Source organism: Chinchilla lanigera, unplaced genomic scaffold, assembly GCF_000276665.1.
Source record: "Chinchilla lanigera isolate Chin_1 unplaced genomic scaffold, ChiLan1.0 scaffold00021, whole genome shotgun sequence".
In the NCBI taxonomy this organism is placed as follows: Eukaryota; Metazoa; Chordata; class Mammalia; order Rodentia; family Chinchillidae; genus Chinchilla; species Chinchilla lanigera.
In genome coordinates this window covers 12,236,202-12,259,083 of record NW_004955422.1, presented here as the reverse complement: position 1 = coordinate 12,259,083, position 22,882 = coordinate 12,236,202, and the positions used below count along the sequence as shown (strand labels likewise).

The following is a 22,882-nucleotide window of genomic DNA, read 5'->3' as shown; positions in this document are numbered from 1 at the left end:
AAAAAGAAAGAAAGAAAGAAAGAAAGAAAGAAAGAAAGAAAGAAAGAAAGAAAGAAAGAAAAGAACCCGGAAACCTAACACATATAGCGCTTGGCTTCCCGCCCACAGCCAGTGGCTGCTAATTCTCGAATATGCCCACGACTCTCTCCACTCACCATGCTGTAGCTTTCTTAGGTGAGGGGCCCCTCCTCGGTCGCAGAAGTACAGCAGCGCCCCCTCCACCGCCTGGGGTAGGGTGTGCGCACCGCGCATGCGCTCACCCATGAACACAAACACACACCCCCGTCACCCCCAACACCCTTTTCCAGCTGAAGTGCTCTTGCTTTTCTTTCTGGCCGTGCAGAACGAAGGGACCAAGACATAGAGGGAGGGGAGGGGTGAGAACAGTGAGACCGGGTTATGTCCAGGGACCAAGCCCCACCCAGAGGAGAAAGGCAAGTGTTATGTACTGCAAACATTTTTAAAAATAAAAGAAGTCTAAGTAGCATTTATTGTATATGTAGAGAGCGTTATGCCTTCAGGGGAGAAGGTGGCCAGTATCACAATAATATCTGCCCAAAGTGCAAGCCTGGATATATTTCTATGCACACAAGAATTACTCCTGTGGTTCAGGGGACTGCGGTGAGTAGGAAGCTTATCGAGATCTCTCCTAGGGCTTACTCTGGGATGCCAACATCGCAAAAATGTCTTTCTTGCTTCTGTCAGGTGCTCGGTGTTCCCTCAGAGGCCTCAGTCATAGAAGAGCCTAAATCAGGTCTCACTCAAGGAGGGAGGGTCTTCAAAGAATGCTCCTCTTTGGGGGGTGCCTGGTCTAATGCCAACCTGTTTGGGCTGTGGATGGAGCTAGTGGTAGAGTGCTTTCTGAGCATGTACCAAAACGAAAAAGCAAGAGAGGACAGCATGCTTGTAATCCCAGCATTCTGGGAGGCTGAGGCAAGAGGATGGCAAGGTTAAGCTTAGCTCGAGCAACTTAACAACTTAGAGAAACCCTGTCTTGAAAACAAGAACAAAAAAAAAGTTTTAAAGAAAACAAGGACTAGGGATATAGTTCAGTGTGCAAATTCCGTCCTTGGTATTGAATTATTTTTTAACTGAGTGAAAAAAGGTTTAATATTTGTGATAGGGCATTTGTGAAGGGTTCCAATGCAAACCTGCTCGTGTCACCATCTTCCTTACAGTTCTACAGAGGTTCACTGTTGTAACCAACAGCTAACACAACCTCTAAGGCCGTCAAGGGTTATGTTGACCCCGAGCTCTCCCGAGCCTCTTTCTTCCCTGCCTCCCCCCAGCGTATCCCACGCCCTGTGTGCCAGCCGCAAGGTCTCCCAGTCCCTGCACACACCAGGCTCTCCCTGACCCCAGGCCTTCCCCTAAGCCCTTCTGCCCACCACCTCCGTGCATTGTGAACTGCTGCCCGTCCTGGTCCGCCCCAATCTCTCCAGGCAGGCCAGCTGTCCTTTGAGACAGCCACACGGCCTCCCATACAGCCTCCTCAGCAGAATGGGATTAGTGGGTAGCCAGGTTATCAACCACCTGGAGCAGAAATCTGCAAGGGAATGTAAAAATCAGGAAATGCAGTGAGACTAGAACGCATCTATCTCTTCTTTTCTGCTCAGGACAGCACTGTGTGCTTGGAAACAGCTCTGCTAAGTCCCTTGGGGTCGGGGAAGTGTCCCCCAAGGAGGAAGCTTGAGAAACACTACACTGCAGTAAACTGCCCCCAAGCCCATCACACCCGGTTAACCACGGACCTCCCTTTGGCCCTGTGGGGACTGTAAGTTTGGGGCCAGAGCAGAATCAATCAGGACTTTGGGTGACACCAGCAACCCCTTTCTCTACCCTTCCCTCCAGAACAGGGCTTAACATGTGTTATACCCCGTACTGACCACTGGGGAGCTTGGGGGAACACTGTCACCCAAGCCCTGGTGGATGCCTCTTCTCTAAGGAAAGCTGCATAAACATTGACAGCACATTGATTTGATAGGGCGTCTACTTATTAGCCCGCCCAGGTGCTGACAAATTCCAGTCTAGACCTTTCTAGCAGAACACCCATCGCGTAACAGAACTTATCAGTAGGTCCTGCTGCGCTGTGTGTACCATAGTAATCACGGGTAACAATTCTTTGAGGAGGGTGCTATTTCATCCCCATTTTACAGGTGAACTAACTGAGCCACAACAAAAGAAAGCAATAGGCAGAACTGTGTTGGAAGCCCAGACAGGCTCCATCTTGTGCTCCCAACCGATGTAACCTACTCCCCCTTGGTAGGGGCTGAGTCAACCTTTCCACACAGAAATAATACTGACCAACTTTTAATAAATGTTTGCTAAGTGAATCTCCAGTCAGAAGACAGTTATGCATTTGTTTAACAAATATTTAAGGGCCTGCCGGGTGGCCCACACTGTTCTGGGTGCTGGCACAGAGGGGTGGTGAGACAGATGTTCTGTGATGAAGGAAACCCTCCCCTCTGCTCCCACCAGGTGGCCACCCCACTTCTGGTTCAAAAGAGGGAAAGTTCATTGCCCTAAAAAGTAACTCCGTTTGGTTTTAGGCACCTCTCAGTTTCGTTTTTGCTCAAGGGATTGGCTTCCTCCAGTCCTCCTCCAACCTGAGAACACAAAACTTCATTCTGTGACCTCATGCATGCGACAGCCTTTTGCATATCTGAAAATATGTTTCATATCTAGTTCGGGCCTTCCCTCTTCTAGCGTATCTTAAACTCCCTCCATTCCTCCATCAGGGCATGCTCTGATCTCGGTTCTGCAGGAAACACCTTTCGTTCCCCCTCCCTCACTTGTGTACACTTTACCAGTGACTTCCCACGTACCAGGGACTTTGCTAGAACCTGTGAATAAAGAAAAGGCATGGTTGCTTCCCTCAAGAGATGTGTGGGCTGGGTATGGTGGTACACACCTATAGTTCCAGCACTAGGGAGGTGGAGGCAGTATGATTGCAAAGAGTTCCAGGCCAGCCTAGGCTACATAGTGAGTTCAAAGCCAGCCCTAACTACATAGCGAGACCCTCTCTCAAAAAAAAAAAACCCAAAAACAAAACCTCGAGTATTAATTTCATTACTGTTATCAGCCCATCCTATACTGATAAAATGAAAAATAGACATGTACCTGAATATAGACAAATAGATAAACACTTTACATTTATACATCCTTGGTGAATACCTTCTCACTTCAGTTTGGCAACACACTCAGACACAAAAGCAAGTCTAGAAACCGGTTTTCAAGTTCTGCTACTTCTAACTGTAGGACTTCCCTCATGGTCTGTTCAGGGGATTAAAAGAAATCATGACTAAAAAGATCTGGTCTATTAGCAACCCTATGGTTGATACTCAATACACTCAAGCAATATTTATTCTTAGCTCACTGGTTAATCGAAATTCTCTAAAGCCTGTGTCAACTAGGCGTGGTGGTGCGCACCTGTAGTCCTATCACTAGGGAGGCTGAGGCAGGAGGATCGCTGCAAGTTCAAGGCCAGCCTGGACTCCATAGTGAGTTCAAGACCCATCTAAACTACATAGTGAAACCCTGTCTCAAAAAACCAAAATGACATAAATAAAAATAAAGCCTGTGTCTGGACACCTAGCATATGAGGCTGTGCCTCCGTGTCTGCCACCCACAAAGCTGAGTGTGTGTCTCCCAGTTTTCAGTCCCTCCACGCCCAGTTTGACCCTCCTCCACATCTGTTTCACCTCAATTTCAGACTCGCCTGGGCCAGCTCCAGGCTCTCTGGAGGTTGACAAAGCAGCATCGCCACCTGGAGGCCAGCAGGAGCATCTGGGTGAGAAAATCATTTCCCGGCCTCTGATGAACTTGCCGCGCTGTACGGGCGAAGGAGGCCAATTTCATCCCCAAAGGGACCAATTAGCGTTCCTGGGAGAGACTCTTCCGACGGCCGGCTCACACACGTGTGGCTGTTGGCTGGAAAGTGGAGTCATCAGTCCTAACCCATTTTTCATAATTTCTTAAAAACTCCACTGTGAAGCATCTCGAAAGCAACAAAAACGAGCAATACCCACGCATCATGTTTCACCCAAGTCCTGCAACTTGAATGACAGTTAAGCGAATGAACACACCCCCCCGGTGATCAACGAGATTAGAAAACATTGATCTCATCCAGGTCAAGCAGGTTCTTCCCAGAGAGACTCCTAAGAGCTTCGCGCATGCTGGCGCATGCTGCTAATTTTCCAAGAATGAAATGTAATGTGCAGTGTTTCTGGATTTGAACAGCTACCTGGGTCCTGCCACCACCGCCTCAAACCCTTCCTTCCTTTCTGCCTTTCTTTCTTTCTTTTTCTTTTTTCTTTTTTCTTAAATAATAATGAATCAATCGGCTCAGAGCTTAGGCTACTTCCACCAGAATGTTTAAGTATGTTGTTGTTGTTGTTGCCGCTGCCACTCCCGTTGCTGCTGCCACTGCCGTTGCTGCTGCTGCCGCTCATGCTGCTGCTGCTGCTGCTGCTCATGCTGCCACTCATGCTGCTGCTGCAGCTAGTGTTATTGCTGCTGCTGCGGCTAGTGCTATTGCTGCTGCTGTTGTTGGAGACAGGGTCTTGCTCTGTAAATTAGGCTGAGCCCTGAACTCACTACGGAGCCCAGACTGGCCTCCAACTCGTGACAATCCTCCTGCCTCAGCCTCCTGAGTGCTGGGCTTGCACCCAGAATGTCTATTTAAGAAGCAACTCATCCACAAGGAAAAGTTCACAGTCTGTTGCCAAGAAAACAATTTTTTTCTAAAAACAAATTTTGAAGCATATTATAGAACAGTATTATATTTTGAAAAGATAAAGATGTATCTACATTCGGGTGAGGAAGGATGATGGGGGATGGAAAAGAGTTATTAATTATACACTACAGAGATCCCGATGTTGGCATGAATTTATTGGCTGGAAAGGTCTCACTATACTCTCTGTTCGGTGAAGTAGCAAGTCACAAAAAAACATAGATGGCATTGCCAATTTTTTTTATTTTAAGAAGTGTATTAGCCGGGAATATAGCTCAGTGGCACAAGTACCTGTCTGGCAAGTGCAAAGTCCTGAGTTCGATTCCCAATACCAATAAAAAAATTAAAAAATAAAAAAAGAAGTGTATCAACGTATAGCAATATCAAGAAATTGCCTAGAGTGGTGTTCATCAAATTGTTTTCATCCATCTCTGGAAGTAAGATAATGAGCACATTTTTCTTTTGTTAATTTTTTGTTTTTGGATTTTGCTTTGTTTTGTGAGACAGGGTCTCTCTATGTAGTAGTCCAGGCTGGACTTGAACTTACTATGTAGCCCAGGCTGACCTCAAACTTGTGGCAATCCTCCTGCTTCAGCCTCCTGAGAGCTAGAATTACAGACAAGCACTACCTTGCTGGCAAAGAGATTGTGTGTGTGTGTGTGTGTGTGTGTGTGTGTGTGTGTGCATGCTATTATAAAATATTTCTAACTGGAAGAAATTAAGAACTGCCATAAGTATGTGAGGTGATGGATATGTCAATTAGCTTGATTGTAGCAATCATTTCACAATGTATATGTATCTCAAAACATGATATTGTACACCTTAAATATGTATGATTTTATTTATCAATTATACTCAATAAAAAGTGAGGGTTTTTTTTTAAATGTACATTTAGAAAGGGAAAATGCACAAACCAAAATGATCGTAGTAGTGATCTTTCTGCTGGAGTAGTTGTTTTTCTGAATTTTATGTTTTTCAAATTTTCAGCAGTGAACATACATGTAAAGTTTAAAATAAAACCACACAGAACACGTTCTAAGACAATCTACCATCTTCATTAACTGTTATTATAAAGTACTCATCAGAAGTAACATTTAGTGAAGGATATCTAAATTCCACATAAAGTGGGAAAAGAAGTATTTTCTGTCCTGATTTTTTATTGTTTTGTTTGAGACATGATATCACTATGTAGCCCAGGCTGGGCACAAATTTGCAGTGATCCTCCTGCCTCAGCCATCCAAGTGCTGGGATGATAGGTGTGTGCCACCATGTCTGGCTTACCCCAACGTAAAGACAGGGAAAAAAAATTGAAGAAGCAGAAAAATAAACCCTCCAGAGCCCAAATTTGAACATTACATTACATCACTCTTTGCTATCCTCCAACACACACACACACACACACACACACACACAGTCACCCACACATACTACACAGAGAAAGGAAACACTATTCCTGCAGGGAGAGAGCCAAGAGGGCAACAAAGAGATGGCCTTGCTGCTCGGCCACTCAGTGCCGTTTCTGAAATGGTCCTGGAGTAGAGAACTATACCAAACATTTGGACATAAGCACATAAACGGGTGAGGGCTGGGCTTTCCTACACCAATGCTTGGGCTGTCTCTTTCCCCTTCCTCATTAACCACTAGGAATCCCCAAAACTATCTGTGCTCCTATTTTATCAAGGGTAACAACTCAGTCCTCTCGACCTCTCTATCCACCTTCAGATCCACTCCCCACTTAATAAAGCCAAGCACCATGAAGGGGTCCTTTAAACAGCAACACCTGAGCTTGTGCCTAGGCGCACACTAGCTCCCCACCCCACACCTTTCTCCCTTCCCGGGGAAGGGCACGAAGCACATCTGAGTTCCCTCATGGATCTCAAGCTTGCCTCGCTCCTCTGAAAGGCAGAAGTGTTATTGTTAGCTCTGGTTTAGAAACCGTTGTTACCTTCCATCACACATTATTTTACCCACATAGATTCTTTCACTGATTCCATTCTACAGGTGAAAAAACTGAGGCCAGGTAACTTGCCTAAGGCACCAGAGCAGGTGCATGTCTTGAGCCCTGTGACCCCACATCTCAACCCCCCAAGATTTACAGGAGAACAGGGCTGCTGAGGGTCAGGGCACAGGAAGTGGCTGTCATAAAAACATATCCACCTGACTCTGGTTCTTCAGTGTTAGGACAAACCAGCGAGGTAGACCTGGCCGAAGCAAGCACACAATTCTTCAGCATTCGGGTCTCACCAACAAGTTAAAAGAGACAGATTTTCTTGCTTCTCTCACCATTAATTCTTCCTTTTCCTCTGCCTTTCCCACCGCCCTGTGCTTCCTTATTAGGCAGTCATCCACATTCAAAAACTACTTGTTTAGGTTTAAACTGTGAGGGTGATGGGCGATCCTTTTCCTTTGTCCTCCTGTAGCCCAAGAGGAGGTGGTTAAGAGCCCCTTCCCTTCACCACTTGGCTCCTTTTACCCCTGCTCCAAGGCACCAGGCTCCTGCAGAGCCCAACAAGCAAGTTTTTTGTCCTTCTGCTGCCTTCTAGGTGAGCTTGCAGCTGACTTCCCCTGGCAGCTGGATCTTAAAGAATGAGCTATGCTCGGGGCAGAAGGCATCACAAAGCAATCTTAGACAATCGGTGTTCTTCATTACATCTGCAAAATGCCACCAGCACCTTTGACCAAACATTAATACCACAAGACTTTGACATCTTGTGATGTAGCTGGGGTTTGAGAAATGGGGCTGAGGGTTGATTGGGGTCCCCAAAATAAATCTTTTCTATTGCCATGAAACAGTTACAGTCACACAACTGAAATATCAGCCCTTTGGAAAAGCTATCAAACCCACTCATGCAGCTGGGTAATAGCGTCATCCGAAGCATTTCTCAGATGCCTGGTGTTCGAGCACAGTCCAGGGTGAGTTAAGCAGACACAGTCCATTACGGGAGACATTTCCAAGACAGGATATATGTTCCTGGTGCCAACAATGAGACTGGCTCAGGGGAATGTCAAAGTACCTCCCTCAGAGGCCGGCGTGGTATATTAGAATAATAACTAACATTTATTGGGCCCCTTCATTCACCAGCTCCATTTGACACGTCTCGTATATATTATCTCATATAATCCTCCAAGCAAACCTTGACAGAGCTGCTACCCTTACCCTTGACTTACAGAAGGAGAAACACAGGCTCCTCATTCTTGAGTAGCCAGCCCAGGACAGCACGGCTAGGAAATGCTGGAGCTGGTTCAAATCCACATCCCCCGCCACCAGGGTCCACTCCCTTAACCATGGCACCATGCCTGCATGATTCATGGAGAGTGGTTCCAGCTTGAGTTTTGGAGGTAGATGGTCCTGGGTTCAAATTTGACCTTCATGACTCATTTCGACCATGTATATAGACTCTGTCTTAGGCAGTTTTTTGTTACTGTAACAAATACCTCAGATGAATATATACATATAAAGAGAACAGGTTTTGAGGTGTCAATCCACTGCCCATTGGCCCCACTGCTTTTGGGCCTGCAGCGAGGCAGCACACCATGATGGGAGCATGCAGTGGAGCAGAGCACTCATCTCATGGTTAGAAGGCAAAAGCGAGAAAGAAAAGGATGAGGTCACACAATCCCCCTCAAGGGCACACCCCCAGTCGCCAGAAGACTCCCACAGAGGCCCCACCTCTTGAAGTTTCCACTGTCTCCCAGTGGTGCCAAGCTGGGGACTGAGCCTTTTACACATGGGCCTCCAGGGAAGTTTCCAGACCCAAACCATAGTGCTCTCTACATTTGAACCACATCGTCTGCAAAACATAGTGATACCCATGCTTCATTTGCAGGGAAGTAAGTAAAGAAATATTTCTGTAATTACATTGTATCTAAAGGCCCACATCCATCATTGCCGGAACCAAAATCCTTTTTCCATATTTTTTTCAAAATCCTTTTTAAAAATGCATAGCACAGCCAGGTCTGGTGGCACACACCTATAATCCCATCACTTAGGAGGCTGAGGCAGGTGGAATGACACAAGTTTGAGACCAGCTTGGGGTACATAGTGAGTTCAAGGCCAGCCTGAACTACATAGAAAGGCCCTAAATACTAATACTAACACTAATACTAATACTAATAAAAAATAATAATAATATGATATGCATAGCAAGAAGAAAAAAAGCTATGTTAGTAATTATTTCATTCACTTATAAAGCCTCCAGTCCATGGTTAAACACTCATTTATAATAGTGGTAGCTATTATAATTTTCTTTTACTTTTTAAAGTTATATCTTTAAATAACCAGCCCAATATATCTAATTTAAATGCCGTCAAGGTCATCCCACTTCTACTCCTTGACCTTCTAAGAAACTCTAGGTTATTCCTCAGCGTGTGCAAAGATAGAATAGGATGCGTACAAGAAACCCCGTCTTGGCAGTCCCACATCATATCCCTTCAAGGTTTTAGCTTGTGCTGTGTCTACCTGGAAATCTGAATAAGCAGACTGACTTTGTCTCTCTTCTCATCAGTGGGATGCAGTGCCGGGCACGCTCAGCCTAAAGAGGAAAGGTTTACCTTAATTCACAATTTGTAGCCCTCAGTCCACAGCCGGCTGGCTCCAAGGAAGAGCACCATGGCAGAGGAGAGGTGAAAAAAGCTGCTCCCAACATGGCAGTGGGGAAGCAGAGAGCATCAGGGGAAGAGCCAGGAAGGGAGAGATACACTTCCGGGTCACGCCACAGTGACTGACCTTAGGACCAGGCCCCACCTCCTACCAGTGAGTTAGTTACAATACCCCTATAATCCAGTCACCTTCCAAAGGTCCCACCCTGGGTCCCATGAGGCTTTAGGGGTCAATCTAGGTAGAAACCAGAACACAGAACCCCCAGGACCAAGGCTGTCCTGGCAAAAGTCAGGAGGGGAGGCCGCCCACCAGCCTGGGCTAAGTACAAGGACAATCTCAAGACTGCAAAGGAGTCACTGGTATTGGACTCAGATTTTTTGCTAGATCAGTTGATAGAAACTTGCATCTAATTTGACCCTGAAGTCCCTATAAATGATCACCAGTAGCTTCGCCCTGTTACAGGACTGGTGTGGTCTAGGGACCTACAAGACGGCAGCAGTGAAGATCCTGCACCTGCACACACTCTGACACAATGGAGAAGTGACAGGACCTGTGCTCTGGACCCCGACTGCCATCACGTCCTCCAGGGTTTCGTTTATGCACATTATCTTCTTCCCTCTATAGCATCAACGCCTCTCCTGTGGCTTGTTGTTCTCTGTCCCTGGACATCTTTTTAAAATTCTAGGGGCCAACTGTCTGCTCCCTATTCTGCTCTTTTCCACAGGAAATCTTTAGAAGAGCTGCTTTTCCCTGGCTTCACATCCGTCTTCTTTTCTCACCCCACTGAGATCTGGTTTTTGTGCCTGTATGCACCCCCATCCCACTCGTATACCGCTGTCGAGGTGTCAGGGGCCACCTCACTGTCTTCTTTCTGGACATATTGCCGTGCCCCACCTCAGCTGGTCTTTTCCTTCTCCGTGAAACATGCTCCTCTTGAGGACTGCATGACCTCGCACTTGCTTGGTCTTTTCCTGCCTTACTCAACAGCGCCCTCTCTGTCTGCCAGCCTGCTCCTCCTCACTCACAGCCAGACTTCTGAATACTGAGGGTCCCAGTCTCCACCCTCAAAGCTGTTCTCTGGCAACGCTGCTCCCTAGAGAATTTCACCTAGCCCAGCCCCATGTTTTAAATACCATTTATAAAAGTGCAGATTCGTGCAGGGCACGGTGGCACACACCTGTAATCCCAGCACTCAGGAGGCTGAGGCAGGAGGATCTTTGCGAGTTCGAGACCAGCCTGTGCTACAAAGTGAGCTCAAGGCCAACCTGAACTGCATAGCAAGACCCTGTCTCAAAAAGACCAAAAAAGAAAAAGTGTGGATGCCTCTCAAACACACCACTGTAGCCCAGCAATCCCCCGTGACCCCGGATTCAGATGCTGCTGTTTGTTTCACTTGACATCTCCACTTACAATGTCTAACAGGCACCTCAAACACAACAGACCAAAAGAAGGAGCACTGTGTCTCTCCCATTCCACACTCCTTCAATCCTCAGCCACCTAAGGACATGGAGTTGTCCCACAGACATTTGCTCAGGCCCAAAATACGAGTCACCTTGATCCCGCCCCCCACCGCCTTATGGTCGAATTCCAATGCACCAATGAATCCTGAAAGATCAATCTCCATAACAGATCTTGAGGCCGGGTGCGGTGGTGCGTGCGTGTAATCCCAGCATTTGGGAGGCTGAGGCAGGAGGATTGTTTCGAGTTCAAGGCTAGCCTGGGCTACAAAGTGAGTTCAAGACCAGCCTGAACTGCATAGTGAGACCCTGTCTCAGAAAAAAAAAAAAAAAAAAAAAAAAAAAAAGAGAGAAAGAGAGATCTCGAGCCCAACTTCCTTCCGTGACATAGTTTCCTTCTCTTCCCTAACAACCATTTATTCCTTGACCTAGTTCAACAACATCCCACTGGTCGCGCAGCCATGACTTGTGTTTTACAACAGTCCCTCCTCTGTAGAGCAACCACAGCGATCATTCTAAAGCGTGATGCAGACCATGCCAACCCCCATTCTCAATGTAAAACCTCTAATCACTTCCCGTTGTGTTAATAAGACCCAAGGCCTTTGTTATGGCTTACAAGCATCAGGTCCAGTGTGACACGGTCCCCGCCTACCTCTCTAAACTCGGTTCCTTCCACCCTTCACTTCATTCTCTGCACTCCAGCTACCAGGGCCACCTTCTGTCCTCCTGGCTAGGGGCCTTTATCCTCGCTGCTCTTCCTGCCTGCAGCACCACTTAGCTAAAACAGCCTTCCCAGGAGCTTTCTATCACATTATCCTGTGGTGTCTTTCTTAACAGCACTTGCCAACAAGTGAAACGAGCTTATTTATCCATCTGGCGGCACTGGACTAGAAGCTCCCCGTATTAGGAAGGGCCAGTGAGTATCAGGCACTTCCTGTCCTTCGCACTCACGTTCCTGGTGTCCTTTCCCTGCTTTGCACCTTGGATCTCAGCACAGTTTCTGCCCACGTTGGCTTGGCCGCTTATTTGCATTATCCCCTGTTTGGGAAGCTGTCTGGTTTCTGATCCCAGCTCCCCTTTGACTCCTGGACTTTGCCACCCCTCATGGCTTTGCTTGAGAGACACTTCGTCTGCCACCCAGGCCCCGAGCTGATTTCTCAGCAAAGAGAGCTGTTTGAGGTCACTTAGCCCGCGTGGGAGCAAAAGTGTACACTGCTCTCTAAACTATGAGAAGGCTCCCCTCAAGAAGGGTCACTTTGACCACTGTGCCTTGAAGCAGCTAAAGCAAAAACAGGAATGCGGGCTGCCTAAGGGAGGCGGGATTCATTCCCACTGATTTTCCACATTCTGGGCAGCCAGAAGCCACCGGACTATCCAAAAAATTGGACTGTCAGGATGTGGCTGAAGCTTGCCAGACCAGAGAAACTGTCTCACCCTGGAAGAGCGTTTCTGTTTCATCCTGGTGATGGCTGGCTGAGACAGTCTGTCATGCACGGGCTCAAGCAACGAGCTGCAGCCTGTCCCCCGCCATACAAAGAAAGCAGCGAGGGTGTAAATCGCCTCTACTTCTATTGCGGAAGAAACCCTGGACTCAGTACCCGGTATCAGGCACATCACGTCCATCATCTCACCCAGTCTTTCCAGTGGAATGAAGGTAAGTGATCATCCTCCGCTGTATTAAAATTCTCTAGAGTGGCTGGGCGTGGTGGCGCATGCCTGTAATCCCAGCACTCGGGAGGCTGAGGCAGGAGGATCGTTGCGAGTTCAAGACCAGCCTGGGCTCCAAAGTGAGCTCAAGGCCAGCTTGAACTGCACAGTAAGACCCTGTCTCAAAAAGACAAAAAAAAAAAAAAATTCTCTAGAGGGACAGAATTAATATAAAATATAAGTATATAATTATACAGAGAAATTTATTAGGTAGGCTGGCGGGATCTGAGGTGGAAGAGACAGCGGCTCTCTACAGGATCAGAGGCGGGCAAATCCAAAATGGCGCCCTGTGTGCTGGAAGCCAGAGGCTCCAGTAGCAGTCAAAGATCAAAGGCCTAGAAGCTCACTGTAAAGTCACCAGTGTGAGTCTCCACTGGAAATTTGAAGAGTCTCAGAAGACCAGAGAAACTGAGGCCCAGTGTCCAAAGAAAATGGCAAAGACTGGAGCTCCTCAAAAAGAGCTTCCTTTCTCCCCTTTTTATTGTATCTAGGCCACAAACCTATTGGTTGGTACCGCTCATATCCAGAGTACATTGGATATACCCAACTCAGTTTGCTGGCCTACATGACAGTCACCCACAGACACACCCAGAACTTTATTAATATGCTAGACAGTTCGTATCCAGCCCAGCTGACACATCACAATCAGAAGTCACATGCATTTAACAGGTGTCGAGACCAAGGCTGAGTGACAGTTGAAATTTGTTTAAGGTCATACAACAAAGGCATGGGAGAGTCTGAACATCTCATTCCAAAGCCCATGCCCATAATCCCTACCTTCTAATATCTGATCATAGCTCTGTTCATACACTTCAAGCTCACCAAACCACACACTCCTTAACAGCCAGAATTTTTTCCTGGGCTCACCCACAGAGCACAAGAACTGATGATTAGACAGTCAACGCCTTTTTGTAAATTCATTCCTAATGCTATTGCATTAACATTGTAATTTATCCATGCTATAATTAATGGATTACCATAGATACCCATTATCATAAAACACCACTGTCGGCTTTTCTATTTCCTACTATTGGTTATTTGGACTATTTCCAGTTTCTCGTTTTAATATGCAGTGCAATAATTGGCTCTTACCGGAACATGAAGTGGGAGTGAGAAGTAGAAGGTGAACCTAACCAAAGAACAACATCATTTTGCATCTTTCAGGAGACTGTTCAGGGTGAATCCAATTAAATAGCATACTAATTACACCAAATAGAGAAACAGTTCTGGGACTGTGATAATAAAATTACCAACCTTTTCCAGTAGACTTAAACATCACCATTTGCACTAGAAAGATATTAACATTTAATATGTTGTAAAAGGTCCTTTACCCCCCTACCTGGGCAAGGTACACATATTTTTCAAAAGTGAGTCTCAGTATACAGGTGGAAGAGGATCAGGATGCTGCGATTTGGGGTTGGGGAGTCATAGCTGTCTTTTAAGAAATTTAATTTGTTAATAACGTACCACAAGTATGGTGTCTATGTCACTTTAGGTCTGTGGTCGGTCTCTAGCTCAGATTTTGAAATTTAATTTCCTGAGTGCTTTCGTTGGCTAACTCTCAGGTACCCTCTAGTGGATGAGGTGAAGAACACTTCAGTGCCAGAGGAACCATCTGTCATCTGTTCTGTATTAATGCTCCTGAAAGTAATCAGAGCCCACATCTCTAGGTTTATAAACATGAAGGGTACAAGGATAACGGCTGTTTTTTAAGAAACACCTTATATATTTACATGCATAGCTAACGACAGGGCTTGCTCTTAGATTTATTAATATGAATAGGATTGGGGCCCATCGATTTATGATTAATAATCACTCTTGAAATTTTCCCTTTTCCTAGTCTCTTTGAAAATATGCAAGAAGTAAGACAGTTGTGATCACTTAAATAAGTCATGACACATCTTTTTAAAGAACTCATAGGTAGATTTCTTTAAAAGCTGTTAATTTTCACCCAAATGTAAGGAATTTTAAAAAGAACACTATAACCCAGTTATAAAATACATGCAATAAGGTAACCTCAAAATGACATAGAGAAGATCAACTGTACCCAAAATGTGATCCCTGAAATTCCAGTCCCTGATACTCATGGGGGCAGGAGAGGCACCCTTTTACCTAAGAGGCATTATAGAAGGTTAACTCATTCCCTCTGTTTTGTTTCCACACTCAGATCAGGAATTTCAGCCAGGCATGTGGTGGTGCATGCCTGTAATTCCAGCACTTGGGAGGCTGAGGCAGGAGGATCACTGTGAGTTCGAGACCAGCCTCAGCTACAAAGTGAGCTCAAGGCCAGCCTGAACTGCACAGCGAGACCCTGTCTCAAAAAAAAAAAAAAAAAAAAAAAAGGAATTTCAGATTAGCTATCTTTTTATGCTACTTGGTCTTGCATAGAGAAGGTCCAGGGCCACATGACACAAGCTTTCCAGTTTGCTTTGTGGCCTGGGTCATCTTGGTGAATTTATATGTTGGCGCTCATATTTACGCACAGACTTGTACGTGTCTTCCTGTACGCATATTTAGTTATTTATTTCCGTATGTTCTTGTACACATATTTAGTTATTTAACTAGCTGCGCTAGTTAATACAGTGACAGCAAATACACTGAGCTCTTTTTTTTTTTTTTTGGTTTTTCTCCGGTACCGGGAACCGAACTCACGACCTTGCGTTTGCCAGGCAGACGCTTTTTGCCGCTGAGCTAAATCCCCAGCCCCTACACTGAGCTCTTAACTGCGTATTTTTGACTTTGAGGGGCAGCAGGTGATGGTAGAGAATGACCTGGGGAAATTTCACTTTCCAAGCTACACTTTCTCCAATATTCTTACAATATGCACATTTAATCTTTACGTATTATACATATTACTGTAGTCTATACTAGACATTGAGAGATTAAAAAGTATTACCCCAACAATTTCTCCAAGGCACTCTTCAAGGTCCCATGTGCCCAGACCAGCGGAAAATAACAATTTCCCTACGCACAGTTTACCCACCCCCCACCCACCTCCTTCTCTCCTAAGTTCTCTGCTTTTCCTTCTACCCCGAGAACAGGCTCTGGCTGCATGCTTATGCTTAGGCCTAGAACCGAAGCTTAGAGGGCCCTCTTGAGGCTTAGGGTTCCACAGAGAGGCCCGGCCAGAGCTGGGCTGAAGGAAGCAACAAAGAAAGGTGAGATAGATGTTTGCAAATGGAAAGGGAGCTAGAGAAGGAAGAGGAGAGAAAGGAAAGGGATAGCAGAATAAAAGAATTTAGCAGATGTAGCTACTCCCTAAGACAAATGTAAGCAGTCTGAGACTCATCGCCCCTTAACAACAAAAAGACTGGGGCCAGGACATTGCTCAGCGGCAGAGCACCTCGCTGGCCAGCACAAGGTCGTGAGTTTGATTTCCGGTACCAGAAAAACAAAACAAACAAACAAACAAACAAAAAAAACCCAAACAAACAAACAACAAAAAGGCGGGAATGATAGACATCCACAATCTCAGAAATGGCGCTGGCCGGGACACACACTTCTATGTTCCTTTACAGACCCCGAGATAAACTTCCTACACCCTTTTGCGCATGCGCCAACTAACTCCCAAAGCCCTCGAGATAGACACATTGCCTGCCCATACTAACTCCACTTCTAGTCCAATCTAATAAGAACCCGTTCCCCAGCTCGCTCCTCTGAGGGTCCTTGCAATCTCCTGCAACCCTCCCACGCCTGCAAAAAAGGCTTGTTTTATCTACCTCTGTCTCTTGCCCGATCTGATGCCAAACCTAACATTTTGCCCTACAAATGCGTGTGTGTGTGTGTGTGTGTGTGTGTGTGTATTTAAAAATTTAAAAATAGCCAGGCATGGTGGCACAGGCCTGTAATCCTAGCATTTGGGAGGCTGAGGCAGGAGGATCGCCACAAGTTCAAGGCCAGCCTGGGTTACATAATGAGACCCTGTCTCAAAAAAATAATGAAAAATAAATTAAAAACTAAATGTGACTTGTCAGACCTCCGAGACCATCTTGTCTCTGCTGGTGCTGTTCTTCCTCCAGATGACCTTCAACCTCTTTATGAAAATAGTTTCCCTTAGTGAAAAATACAGAGGCCATCCTCCCCAAACTCTATGCTCGCACTTGCTGTACCTCCCCAGCCCCACCACACACACACACACACACACACACACACACACACACGCAGGCGCGCGCGCACGCGCGCGCACACACACACACTCATGCGCACAAATACATCCCTCGCTGGTGTCCAGTATTATAAGCACACATGCGCACGCCCCGATGATAGCTTTACTCTCGGGGTGCTGGCAAAATTAGATTTCCATTATCAACACAATGAAGAGCAGATCTCGGGTCAGGATGAACTCATTAACATAAATGCCGTCCCCCGGGGCTCCGCTTGGTTTAAAAGGCGGAAGACTGGGAAGACAGCGGCAGCGGCGCGCTACAAGGAGCGCGGCGGCTGTGACCACACAGGTCTCCAGCTGTGGAACGCGCCGGCCCATGGCTCATGCAAACGCACGCTGATTCCTGAGAAGTATTATCCTAGCAGTGTCCAGGACGGAAACCTTTCCCCAGTGGATGAGTTCAGTTTCACCTTCTCTTTTTTGCATTTTTATCTTAAAAACGAAATGTATTTGCATTCACTAATGTAGCCATTGGTCTTGCTAGAAAATAGTATTTTGCCACAAAAATCTTGAAGAAAAATGGATACCCCTGGATGACGCACACTTATATTTGCCTACAACACGAACAGCCCATGGCACTCTGCACCCCCCGGGAGGTACGGGGACCCAGGGCGGAAAGACTGGGCTTAGCGCATCCTGCATGCAGGTTGTAGAACCCTCGGCAGGTGCATTTTTTTTTTTTTTTTTTGTCTTTTTGAGACAGGGTCTCACTATGCAGTTCAGGCTGACCATGAGCTCACTTTGTAGCCCAGGCTGGCCTCGAACTTGCAACGATCCTCCTGCCTCAGCCTCCCAAGTGCTGGGATTACAGGTGTGCGCCATGTCCAGCCCGGCAGGTGCTTTTGATAGAATCACTCCAAGCTTGTTTCTTAGAAGAAGCCGCTCACTTGTGGAGTATCAATCTGGATCTAGTTATTCACCTCTCTGAGCCTCAGTCTGCTCGTTACACAACAAGGAGAAGGCCAGCACCTCCCGGGGAGAGATGTTAAAAAGTTTAAATGAATAATATACGTACAATTTAACTCAGAAAAGATTTCCTGGTGTGTGTCAGCTCCATGCCATCGCCTGGGGATTAGGTTCTTGTCCCACACTGAAGGAGGCACAGGATGAGACGAGGAGGATGTCGCAAGGAGAAGTAGTCCAAGCCCCAGGTGCAACTTTCATTTTGCATCAAACTGCAGACTTTGCAGCTGGGCACATTGTTCAAATCCTGCTCCTGGGCTGGGGATGTAGCTCAGCATCACAGGTGCCTGCCTGGCAAGTGAAAGGTCCTGAGTTCAGTCCCAGCACCAAAAGAAAAAAACAAATGCTGCTCCTGGTTCGGTGTGTCCAGGATAAGGCTGGATTTCTGCAGTCCTAACAAGCGCTTGGACCATGCCTGCAGCTCTGCCAGGGGCGCCACTTTAAGTGACAATACCCAGCCCTTCTCCTCCTCCCTCCATCTGTAATAATCAGGGGGCCCCTGTCCAAAACCGCGGCACTTGGAGAGGCTGAGACAAGAGGGTCACAAATTCAAGCCCAGCCCAGGCAACTTGGCAAGACCCTGTCTCAAAATTAAAAGTTTAAAAAGGGTTGGGGATATAGCTTAGTAAGAAGGCCCTGAGTTCAATCCCCAGTACCACACACACACACACACACACACACACACACACACACACTGTCAACCGGAGAGGCTTGAGAAGCAGCAGAGAAGAAGGTCTGGGAATCACAATAGTCAAAGTCATAGCAGCTAAATGCACAGATTACTTGGCTTCTTTCTAACTCAGTTTTCCCCTCTGAAAATGGGAATAATCCCAGTCACCTCATAGGCTCCTCTGAGGATTAAATGTGTGAAGCGTCTTCCATTCAGAGAGCTCAACAAAGAGAACTATTTCAAGTGCTTTCAGTGGTAGCTACACATAAACCATCATGGAAAAGAAAAGACCAGGACTCTCTCCTGTTTTTCCAGTCTCTCCTCCTTGCAGACAGAAAAAGAAAACGCTCCCAAAGACAGCAGCTCTATCAAGGAAAGATCACAGAACCTGCGGCTTCTTTCTTGAAACCTTCTTCGCTGGCTCCAGGGGAAATGCTGTCATTAAGGAGGGCTCTGAGCACCGTAGTAATTTGCCAGAATTGACCTAACGCACACAGGCTGGCCGGCCTCAGCAACAGAAGTGTTTCCTCACAGCGCTGGAGCCTGGAAGTGCAAACTTGTGGTATCAGCAGGGCTGGTCTCTTTTCTTGCTGTGGTTTAAACAACAAACATGTACTCCTCCCAGCCAGGGAGGAAGGGAAGCCCAGGATCAAGGCCCCAGCTGACCTAGTGTCTGGTAAGAGCCCGCTTCCTCGTTCCCAGATGACCATGGTCTCATCAGACCAGGGAAAAAGGAAGCAGGTTCTCTGTGTCTCTTCTTACTGGGGCACTGATTCCAGCGTGAGGGCTGCACCATCGGGCTTACCTCTCAAAGGCCCGTCTCCGAATGCCGTCACGTTGAGCTGCTGGGGTTAGATCTCCAGCATATGAACCTCGCGGGGGTGCACAGCTCAGCCCATAGTCAATAGAGGGCAAAATCAAACAGGAATAATAACAGGGAAGCCTTTCTCGAGTCTGGGCTCTGCGGCAAGCTTTATTCTTAGGTGGACATGACCCGTGTAGGACGGGGCTGTAGTGGGATCAGCGTGTGCAGAGGGCTCCTAAGTACAGCAAAGGTGGCTCTGAAACTCTGCTTCGCTATTTGGAGCGGGGGAGTTGAGACAGGGTCTCACTATGTAGTGCAAGCTGGCCTTGAACTTGCTTATGCAGCCCAGCAATCCTCCTGCCTCAGCCTCCCAAGTGCTAGGATTACAGGCATGTGCCACCACGCCTGGCCTCTGCTTTGCTATGGACCACTGGAAGCATGGGCAATTACCTGATGCTTCTGGGCCTGGGTATTGTTACTTATAAAATGAGGACACTACCAGAGCCAGCACAATGGGACGGGCTATAATCCTAGCACTCTTGAAACCTGAGGCAGAAGGATCCCAAGTTGAAGCCCCGCCTGGACAACTAAAGTCATTTAGAAAGACTAACTGAAAAATAATTAAAAGTCTCAAGAGACAAATAAAAGTGTTAGCCGGATGTAGTGGCACATGCCTGTAATCCCAGCACTCAGGAGGCTGAGGCAGGAGGATCGATATGAGTTTGAGATCAGCCTGGGCTACAAAGTGAGCTCAAAGACATCCTGAACTGCATAGCAAGACCCTGCCTCAAAAAGACAAAGAAAAAAGTGCTGGCAATAGATTTTATTGTGAAGGCCTAGGGTTAAATAAAATAAAATAAAATAAAACAACCCATGTGTACCAGATTTTTCTTCTTGTCTTATTCAGCACAAGCAGCAACTGGTCATTGGGTATAATTGCCTTTGTTTGTTTGTTTGTTTTCGTTTGAGACAGGCTCTTGCTATGTAGTTCAGGCTGCCTTGAGCTCCCTTTGTAGCCCAGACTGGCCTCAAACTCACAACAATCCTCCTGCCTCAGCTTCCGGAGTGCTGGGATTACAGGCATGCGCCACCATGCCCGGCTAATCGCCTTTGAAGAATTTGAGTTTCCATCTTCTTCACCAGGGAAACATCCAGAGGGCCTGCAGCTTCAACAAGTGAAGGAAGTCCTCCTGGCAGGGAGCCCTCTGGGGACCCAGACGGGGACAGGGCCAGTCTGCAGGGTGAGCTCAGGGACCTTACAGGAGGGAGACGCACCCCTGCCCCACCCCACACCTCCTCGCTGAGATGTGGAACTGGAGAGTTACATTGGAGTGAACGTGGGCAACCCAGGAAGAATCCAGAGAAAGGAAAAGAAAATAGTTCCAAGAAATTCAAGAGATATGGGACCCCTGGCCAGAAGTAACCCTAAACCAGAAAGGACCATACATGAGACACGATCAAAACGTATGGTGAATATTTTCATTTTTTTTCTTTTAACACTTACTGTAATAAAGATATGTTGCTACTAATTCCCCTCAAAATTCTCCCCCTCACTTCAGACACACTTATTCCATTGTCCTTGCCACACTCTTTTCTTTTTAGTTTTTTGTTTGTTTTTTGTTTTTGTTTTTTTGAAACAGGGTCTTGCTACGTAGTTCAGGCTGGTCTTGAACTCACTATGCAGGCCAAGATGGCCTCAAACTCATGGTGATCCTCCTGCCTCAGCTTCCCAATTACTAGGATTATAGGCATGAGCTTCCACGCCCAGCTGTCCTTGCCACTTTCGGAAGCAGTTCTGACAGTTCTCTGTCATGTCTTTATAAGGTGTGATCAAAAATATTGCAAATGTTGCTTCTGAGTACAGTCCAGTGGGAAGTCAGGCTCATAACATACGGCTATGTCCTCACCCACCTGATTCACTGCATCCGACACTATACAACTTCTGGCTTTTCCCCAGAGCCTGCAGTTTTTTTTTTTTTTTTTTTTGGTGCCAGGAATCGAACTCAGGACCTTGCGCTTGCCCGACAGGCACTTATGCCGCTGAGCTATATCCCCGGCCCCCCAGAGCCAAAATGACCATGAATGGTAAACATTTTGAATCAGTTCAGGACATAGAGGCAGCTATAACAGCACAACTAAAGAGACTCACAAAAGAGGACTCCCAGAACTGCTTTGGAAGGAGGCAAGAATGACGGGAGATGTGTGTTCAAAGCAAAGAGGTGTATCTTGAGGGAAATTAAAAGCAGTACGTATTTTATTGTAATTTTTTGCAATTTATCAATCATTGACTTTTTCTTATCACTTCTCATAAAATCGTGATTCTGGGTCCTTCAAGGGCTGGTGCCTGGTTCTGGCTTATCTCTTCAGGCCAGAGTATTGTTTTGTTTGTTGTTTGTTTTTTGTTTTTGTTTTTGTTGTCTCTGTTTTTCAGTTTTTGTTTTTGAAACAAGGTCTCACTATGTAGTTCAGGCTGGCCTTGAACTCACTATAGAGCCCAGGCTGGCCTCGAATTTACAGCAATCCTCCTGCCTCAGCTTCCTAAACGCTGGGATTACACTCGTGCATCACCATCCCCAGCAAGGCCAGTGTATGTGATAAATAAACTGGGGGTTAAAACAGGAACTCCAGAGGCAGTTCTACTAGCAGTGACGAGGACCCGCTCCACTGAACATAACCCTGAAAAAGTTCTTTCGGGAGCCGAGTGGGGAGCTGAGGCCTCGCCTCTGCCGGGAGCTCTGGCCCCACTGCAAGCAGGGCTGAGTCATTGCCGCTGTGCCCCGAGGCACTGAGCAGCTGGGGCCCGTGTCCCCTCCCCCGGCAGCCTGGCTTTCCAGGGACGTGGCTCTGCGACGGAGTAACATGAGATGAGAAGTGAATAAATACGTGAAAGGAGCCGGGAGTAACAGTGCACGCTTATAATCCCAGCACTCAGGAGGCTGAGGCAGGAGGATCGCCGTGAGTCCGAGGCCAGCCTGAACTACACAGTGAGGCTGTCTCAAAAAGGAGGAGGAGGGAGGAAAGAGGGAGGAGGAAGAAAGGGGGAGAAGGAGGAAAGTGGGAGAAAATGGGCAGGGAAAGGCCAGGGAGGAGAAGCAGAGACGCAGCGTGGATGATGGGTGTTTGGGCTGTGAGCGCCCCCCGTGGGCGTGGCCCTGGAGGAAGTGCCCCTCAACCCAACAGATCACACCCTATCTGCCACGGATTCCGCTCAAGCAACTTGATTGTTTCTAGGAGCCGAGGAATGGGGACTAACCCCTCGGTTTGGCCATTGTCCGTCATAGCCAGCTCCTCCTCCTCTCGGCGCCCACCCCCCAGAGAACCGGAAACAACCCATTCCGAACTTCTCACCTCCAGACACCCGTCAGGGCTCCTTCTAGGACACCTGAAGGTCGAACCAAAGGAGTCCCGTGATGACTGGACTGCTGAACTTCCAGCTCTTGCCAGCAGGTGGCGCCGCAAACAAGCGTCTAGGAAACAAGATTGGACCCAGCCCAGCACCGAGGCACAGTGACTACCTTTGGAAACGTGACACACGTGATTATCCACAGAATAACCTTCACAAAGAGGCAAAAGAGAAGGACGGGGGCTGGGGATTTAGCTCAGCGGCAAAAGCGCCTGCCTGGCAAGCGCAAGGTCGTGAGTTCGGTTCCCCGTACCGGAGAAAAAAAAAAAAAAAAAAAAAAAGAGAAGGACGTTCTCCTTCCTTGTGGAAGAATGACAAGAACAGAAATTTGCTTTCACCTTAAACGACTGTTGGAGGTCATGAAAAGACCTGAAGCGGGA

At 47.1% G+C, this 22,882-nt stretch overlaps 1 long non-coding RNA gene across 1 annotated transcript; it reads right to left on the bottom strand.

The window, feature by feature from the left end:
- Nucleotides 1-3,550: 3,550 nt before the first annotated feature.
- On the bottom strand, nt 3,551-22,640 carry LOC106148439. Its single transcript, XR_001233886.1, has 4 exons — nt 22,448-22,640; nt 18,683-18,837; nt 17,677-17,915; nt 3,551-3,930 (listed from the first exon to the last, which is right to left on the bottom strand). It is a non-coding gene; the product is annotated as an uncharacterized LOC106148439 (long non-coding RNA).
- Nucleotides 22,641-22,882: the final 242 nt, after the last annotated feature.